Source organism: Ascaphus truei, chromosome 16 (genome assembly GCF_040206685.1).
Source record: "Ascaphus truei isolate aAscTru1 chromosome 16, aAscTru1.hap1, whole genome shotgun sequence".
In the NCBI taxonomy this organism is placed as follows: Eukaryota; Metazoa; Chordata; class Amphibia; order Anura; family Ascaphidae; genus Ascaphus; species Ascaphus truei.
Window position 1 is genome coordinate 11,292,338 of NC_134498.1, and position 8,441 is coordinate 11,300,778.

Here is an 8,441-nt window from a genome sequence, read left to right on the forward strand (position 1 = left end):
GTATTCTATTTTAACAGCCATTTGCTAAGGCACTGCCCCTTCATGTCCTGTCACAAGCCCTGGCACACCCCTTTGTCAGCCCTGCCCTCCCTCTAGCACATATCAGTGCAGGAGTGCTCATGAATATTCATGAGCTTCCACTGAGTGACAGAAGCAGAAGAAAAACAGATCCCTTCACTAATTATGTCACCAAATTTCGCCTATCAATACATGGAGAACGAATTGACCTGCAGCTATACAGTTCTTTAGGTAATTAGAGATTGCACACATGAAACTATTGAAGTAAAAAAAAAAAAAAAAAAAAAAAAGACTGAACTGCAGCTTTAAACGTTTTATTGGCGTATTCTTGTTTGACTCGTCCTATACAGACATTTTCTATATATTCATTGTGGGATTTGATAACATCTGTAAGATCTCTCAGAATATCACATTCTGTACGTTTGTGTTGAAGTTTTTTCCATTCTCAATAAAATTAATATTAGTTTTTGGCATCAATTATTTATATCGAGTCCAAAATACCTTTATACAGAATGCTGTTCCATTTAGCCCACAAATGCTGCTTCATTAAAGCCCATGGGTGGCACTTTATGCATTCTCAAACTTTTAGGCAACATCCCTAATTTCCAAAAGTGGGATTAAATCTGTCCATATTTAAATGGTTAATTTTCTTACTCAGACTCCTAAATCCCTCCCCAAATATATCCGTTTCACATAAAAGTGTGTGCGCTTCTCCTTCCGCCTAACTGGCACGTCGTCCTTACGGGCGCCACTCCGTGTAACTCCACGCTGCCCTCCAGTGGCAAAAGAAATAAGATACATTTACTATACTCGTCTGGCAGCTGCTCCCGTATAAGGTGGGTAACTCTGTATTGGGGGTCTTGGTAGACTATATTTTATACTTATGTCGGATAGATGAGGAATTAATATTCCTAACGGGTTATTGTGAGAGGCCTTAGATCTTATCCTATATGCACGCAGCCCTCGCCTCTCTGACCTTGAACACGTACTTCAATCTGATTTTTGAGACTTGAAACTGGATTTCCCAAAACAAACTGATTTTAAACACTGACAAGACTGTAACGATGGTATTTGGGACCACAGCTAAATTTCTAAAGCTACCAATGACAGAGCTTCAGATAAAAACCAGCTCTAAAACCATCCTAGCCCCTGTTACTTGTTTGAAATATCTGGGCATTCAACTCCCATTTAACATTTGGGTTGCACATTGATACCCTGACATCCAAATCCTATGCCAAACTAGGTGTACTTTAAAGGAACAAATCCTCCCTAAGGCCCTCATGCAGTAAGCAGCGATAAGCCACTTATCACCAGCTTATCGCCAAAAAAGCCACACTGATACACACACACACACACACAGATACAGACACACTGATACACACACACACACACACACCCACCCACTAATACACACACACACACACACACACACACACACACACACACACACACACACACACACACACACACCAACTGATTCACACACACAGACCCACTGATACACACACACACACATACACACAGACCCACTGATACACACACACACACACACACACACACACACACACACACACACACACACACACACACACACACACACACACACACACACTGAAACACACACACACACACACACACACACACAGAAACACACACACACACACACTGAAACACACACACTAACTGAAACACACATACACACTGATACACACACACACACTGACACACACACACACACACACACACACACACACACACACACACACACACACACACACACACACACACACACACACACACCAACTGATTCACACACACAGACCCACTGATACACACACACACAGACCCACTGATACACACACACACACACATACACACAGACCCACTGATACACACACACACACACACACACACACACACACACACACACACACACACACACACACACTGAATCACACACACACACACACACACACACACACACTGAAACACACACACAAACTGAAACACACATACACACTGATACACACACACACACTGATACACACACACTGACACACACACACACACACACACACACACACACACACACACACACACACTGAATCACACACACACACACACACACACACACTGAAACACACACACAAACTGAAACACACATACACACTGATACACACACACACACTGATACACACACACTGACACACACACACACACACACACACACACACACACACACACACACACACACACACAGATACACACACACACACAGATACACACAAACACACACAGATACACACACACACACACACACACACACACACACACACACACACACACACACACTGATACACATACACACACACACACACACACACACTGATACACATACACACACACACACACACACACACACACACACACACACTGATACACATACACACACACACACACACACACACACAGATACACACACACACACACACAGACACACTGATACACACACACACACACACACACACACTGATACACACACACACACACCACTGATACACACACACACACACACACACACACACACACACACACACTGATACACACACACACACCCACTAATACACACACACCCACACACACCCACTGATTCACACACACACACACACACCCACACACACACACTGATACACACACACACACACACACACACACACACACACACACACACACACACACACACACACACACACACACACTGATACACACACACACACACACACACACTGATACACACACACACTGATACACACACACACACACACACACACACACACTGATACACACACACTGATACACACAGAGATACACCCCGCCTCCCCCTGCACCGCCTGCGACCGCGCAGCAACCACTGCCCGCCCCCGAGCCCATCTCTCACACTAAGGGGACGGGGGGAAGTGAGCGCCGGGGGGCAAAGCTGTGAGTGACGGGGGACAAAGCTGTGAGCGCCGGGGGGGCAAAGGTGGGAGCGCCGGGGGGGCAGAGCTGCGAGCGCCAGGGGGACAAAGCTGTGAGCGCCGGGGGGGCAAAGGTCGGAGCGCCGGGGGGCAAAGCTGTGAGCGCCGGGGGGGGGCAAAGGTGGGAGCGCCGATGGGGCAAAGGTGGGAGCGCCGGGGGGCAAAGCTGGGAGCGCCGGGGGGCAAAGGTGGGAGCGCCGATGGGGCAATGGTGGGAGCGCCGGGGGGGCAATGGTGGGAGCGCCGGGGGGGCAAAGGTACAAGGTGGTACAAAGGTAGGCGCACCCCCGCTACCACCTCCTATTACCCCCCCCTGGCTGGGACCCGGGACAGAAAGGGGACACTCACCGCGAACAGAGGAGCCGGGAGCGGGAAGACACGTGTGCTCTGCACAAAGCGGAAGTCCCGCCCCCGGCTTCCTCTGACCTGCCTGCAACCAATCCCCTGCGGGCCGGCCGGCATTCTAAGTCCCGCCCCCGGCATCATCATTCATCCAATCCCATGCGGGCCGGCTGGCATTCTAAGTCCCGCCCCCGGCATTCTCCTTCATTCAGTCTCCCCGGCAGCATTCACACACACACATAGAAAATACTTACCGGCCGCCGCATTCTCCTCACCGCCGCTGCCCCGCAATACCGGGACCAGGGACAAAAACCGGGACATAACCGGGACAGAGCTAAAATCGGGACAGGGCAGAAAAAAACGGGACTGTCCCAGCAAAACTGGGACGAATGGTCACCCTACTTACAGACTATTCACTTGAGTGGACCATAAAGTGTCTTATAGAGGGAACTCTAAGGTGTCTTAAGATGCATTAAGATATATTATGTATGTAAATATTTATTTATATAGCGCTTTATAAGAGAGGCAATACAGTACAGAGAATTATGCTTAAAGAAGCATATGAGTAGCACTGGATAATCATGGACACATGACACAAAGCTTGGCCCCCTGCAGACGCACTTACTAGTATTCCCTCCTATTGTCTCTGTACGTTCTCCCTACCTACCATTTAGATTGTAAGCTCCTCGGAGCAGGGACTCCTTCCTTAATGTTACTTTTACAGTATGTCTGAAGCACTTATTCCCATTATCTGTTATTTATATTTGTTATTTATATGACATGTATTACTACTGTGAAGTGCTATGTACATTTTATGGCGCTATATAAATAAAGACATACATACATACAATAAGTGCAACAAACAAAATCAGACAATAGGAAAGGAAATCCCTGGCCTGCAGAGCTTACAGTCTTAATGCTAGATCCATGGAACTCTGTTGTGTTTACGCTAATAACGGGACATTCCTGAAATTGGTACCTGACCCTGTGTGGTAGGCAGAGACACAGGGGCAGTGCCTGCCAATATCATAAAGAGCAGTGCACTTCCTATTTAGTAGAAGTGTGTGTCAGAGTTAAGAGTTCAGTCCAGAGTTAGAGTCTGCTGAGTCTGTCACCTGGCTGGCCCAGGGTGACAGAGAGAGCCTATATCAATTGGCCGTTGGAGAAGGGGAGCCATCAGCCTCTGAGTAGAGCTGATGCAACCTTAGTTAGGGAGGTGGACCAATTCCTCTCACCCTGTTTAGGGGGCGAGGGAAGAGCTAGCCCCACCCTGGGTGCCCTTGACCTGGGGTGGTGGCAGGGACACAGAGACCATCCTGAGGGAGAGCAGTCCTGTGTGGAGGAAGACACCCTGTACCTGATTGATAGTCTTGTTGCTGCTATTCTGCTGCTGTGAATAAAGAGCTGCGGCTGCTTTTAAAGATATACAGTGTGAGACTGGAATCTCTCATCCCCGAGGGGGGGGGGGGACTCTCTGGAAGGATTCCACCCGTATTCCTGGGGCTCAGAGATGGAGGCGCTGCACCATTACATACATACAGCTAAACCCCGTTATAACGCGGTCCTCGGGGTCCACCCCGAGACCACCGCGTTAGTAACGGTGTCGCGCTAATTTAAAAAAAAAAAAATGGCCGCCGCATCAGCGCATATTCATCCCGCGGGACAGGAGATGGGAGCGGGGATGACCCTCTGGTCCCCGCTTCCCCCTGTCACCGCGGGACAGGAGATGGGAGCGGGGATGTCCCTCCGGTCCCCGCTTCCCCCTGTCACCGCGTGACAGGCCGCGGGATAGGAGGGGGGATGCCCCTCCGGTCCCCGCTTCAGGAGGAGCAGAGGGAACTGGCAGGGAACATCCACACCTCACGAGCCGCACGGCGCATGCGCATGCGCACGGCGAACGTGAGGGGTGCCTAAAGTGATCGCTGTCGGGATGTGCTGCTTTGGAGACAGGTAAGCACAGTCTCCGGAAGACCGCTAACCCCCCCCGCCGCAGCACAGGGCCCTCGCGCAGCAGTACAGGGCCCTCCGTAGCGCAGGGTCGTCCTGTCACTCAGCCGCAGCGCAGGGCCCCGCCACCCCCCCACAGCATGACGTCCCCCCCCCTGCCCCGGGCCGTAACACCAGCGTAGAGGGGAGGGGGACACACCGGACGCTCGGACACCCTTTCCCCTGGCTGTGAGGGGGTTAATGTTGAAGAGGCACCACAGAGGTTGGGTTACCTTGCTGTGTGTGTGTGTGAGCAGTGTGCAGTGTGTGTCAGTGTGAGCAATGAGCAGTGTGTCAGTGTGTGCAGTGTGAGCAATGAGCAGTGTCTGTGCAGTGTGTGTCAGTGTGAGCAGTGTGTGTGCAGTGTGCAGTGTGCAGTGTGCAGTGTGTGTCAGTGTGAGCAGTGTGTGTGCAGTGTCAGTGTGAGCAGTGTGTGTGCAGTGTGTGTCAGTGTGAGCAGTGTGCAGTGTGTGTCAGTGTGAGCAATGGGCAGTGTGTGTGCAGTGTGTGCAGTGTGTGCAGTGTGCGTGCAGTGTGCGTGCAGTGTGCGTGCAGTGTGAGCAATGAGCAGTGTGTGTGCAGTGAGTGTGTGCAGTGAGTGTGTGCAGTGTGCAAAAAAAAAAAAAAATTTTTTTTTTTTTAAAAACGGGAGCCACGGGAAAACCGCGTTATAACCGAATCGCGGTATAGCGAGGCGCGTTATAACGGGGTTTAGCTGTAGTTACATAGTTACATAATAGATGAGGTTGAAAAAAGACGTACGTCCATCAAGTTCAACCTATGCTAAATTCAGACAACAGATACTTTATTCTATATCTATACTTACTTATTGATCCAGAGGAAGGCAAACAAAAAACCCCATTAAGGGGAACAATTAATTCCTTCCTGACTCCAAGAATTGGCAATCGGATTAATCCCTGGATCAACATCCTTCCCATATATACTTATTTGGTATATCCCTGTATACCTGTCCCATCTAAAAAGATGTCCAACCTTTTTTTGAACAAATCTATTGTATCTGCCATCACAGTCTCCATGGGTAATGAGTTCCACATTTTAACTGCCCTTACTGTAAAGAACCCTTTCCTTTGTTGCTGCTGAAATTTCCTTTCCTCCAACCTTAAGGGATGGCCCCGAGTCCTTTGTACTGCCCGTGGGATGAATAGTTCTTTTGAAAGCTCCTTGTATTGTCCCTGAATATATTTGTATATAGTTATCATATCCCCTCTTAGACGCCTCTTTTCTAATGTAAATAAATCCAATATAGCTAGCCTCTCCTCATAAGTTAGAATGTCCATCCCCTTTATTAATTTGGTGGCTCTTCTCTGCACTCTCTCTAGTTCCATAATGTCTTTTCTTAGGATTGGTGCCCAAAATTGTACTCCATATTCAAGGTGTGGTCTTACTAATGCTTTGTAAAGGGGCATAATTATGTCTACTTCCCTTCCATCCATTGCCCGTTTGATGCAAGATAAGATCTTGTTTGCCTTTGCAGCTACTGCATGACATTGGGCACTATTGCTAAGCCTGCTGTCTACAAGCACCCCTAAATCCTTCTCCATCAAGGATTCCCCCAATATATCTCCATTTAATTTGTAAGTCGCCTTTTTATTCTTGCATCCCAAATGCATAACCTTACATTCATCTGTATTAAACCTCATTTGCCATTTACCTGCCCACGTTTCCAGTCTCTCCAAGTCCTTCTGAAGAGAAATTTCATCCTGCTCTGATGAGACGGAGGCATTCACCCCAGAAACCTGATCCTGTCATCCCCCATACCATCGCGGGAGACTCAGGCCCCCCTGTTGCCAGCAGGTATGCACCACACTCAGACACGTAGCCAGACCCTAGTACAGAGGAGGGGGGCCCGATCTGCGATTGGCCCAGGGAAGGGGGGCTACATTGGGAATCGATGTTATTTTTCTTCATAATAATGGGTATCCTCAAAGCTAATGATATGCCAAAATGACGTCCATTAGCAAAACTACAATTGTTTCTTCACTTTTTCTGCTTGATGAATAGGGTGACCAGATTTCGAAAATGAAAAACCGGGACACCTTAAAAAATAATTTATTAAACAAATTACATCACGTGACACCCCCCGTTGCCATGACAACAAGACACTCTGATGCCCCTGCAGTGTTAGTGTGTATAGAGGTGGGGGCTTTGCTTGGGCCCTTCAACTCTTACAGCCAGGGCATTATTGGCCAGGAATGCCCAGTTCGGAGCCGATTACTACTTCAAAATGTATTTGATTCGTAACAACATCAAAAAACTCTAATACCAATAACTAACAACCACAGACAATGATAATCTAAACCATCAAATAAAATGTCTACGGCCCTTGTTCAAGCATGTTTGCGGTACTTACCAGATAAATCAGTGCCTGCAATCCACAACTGTATCCGCCTCTCCGAGCGTCTGAAAGCAATCCAGCGTTCCTGGTGTGTGGCTGAAGAGGTGAGGGACTCCCTCCTCTCAAACGGAAAAGAAGAGCAAAAAATAGAGTTGGAACATACCTATCATACAGGGATGAGAGAGAGAGACAGAGAATGAGAGAGAGACAGAGAATGAGAGAGAGACAGAGAATGAGAGAGAGACAGAGAATGAGAGACAGAGAATGAGAGACAGAGAATGAGAGAGACAGAGAATGAGAGAGAGACACAGAGAGAGAGAGAGACAGAGAATGAGAGAGAGACAGAGAGAGGGACATAGGGAGAGAGAGACACAGAGAGAGAGAGACAGACACAGAGAGAGAGAGAGACAAAAGTAATGTACTGTATAACCATTTTACCGTACCCCCTAGTATTCGTGTAATCATTGTCCCACACCCCCTTTTACTCACGCTTTGGCAATACTGAAATGTTCTTTTGACAGAGACACACAGAGAGAAACAGAGACACACAGAGAGAGACAGAGACACAGAGAGAGAGACAGAGACACAGAGAGACACACAGAGAGAGACAGAGACACACAGAGAGAGACAGAGACACACAGAGAGAGACAGAGACACAGAGAGAGAGAGAGAGAGAGAGAGACACGGGCCTATTTAGTAAGCGTCGATAAGGCTGCGTCTAT

General features: G+C 48.3%; 1 long non-coding RNA gene across 1 annotated transcript in view; it reads right to left on the reverse strand.

Annotated features, from left to right (window-relative positions):
* Positions 1–7,907, reverse strand: part of LOC142467663 (uncharacterized) — a 29,325-nt gene extending 21,418 nt beyond the window's left edge. Inside the window, exon 1 of the long non-coding RNA XR_012788460.1 lies at positions 7,735–7,907. This is a non-coding gene — a long non-coding RNA (uncharacterized LOC142467663). The remainder of the gene's footprint in view (positions 1–7,734) is intronic.
* Between the last annotated feature and the right edge of the window lie 534 nt (positions 7,908–8,441).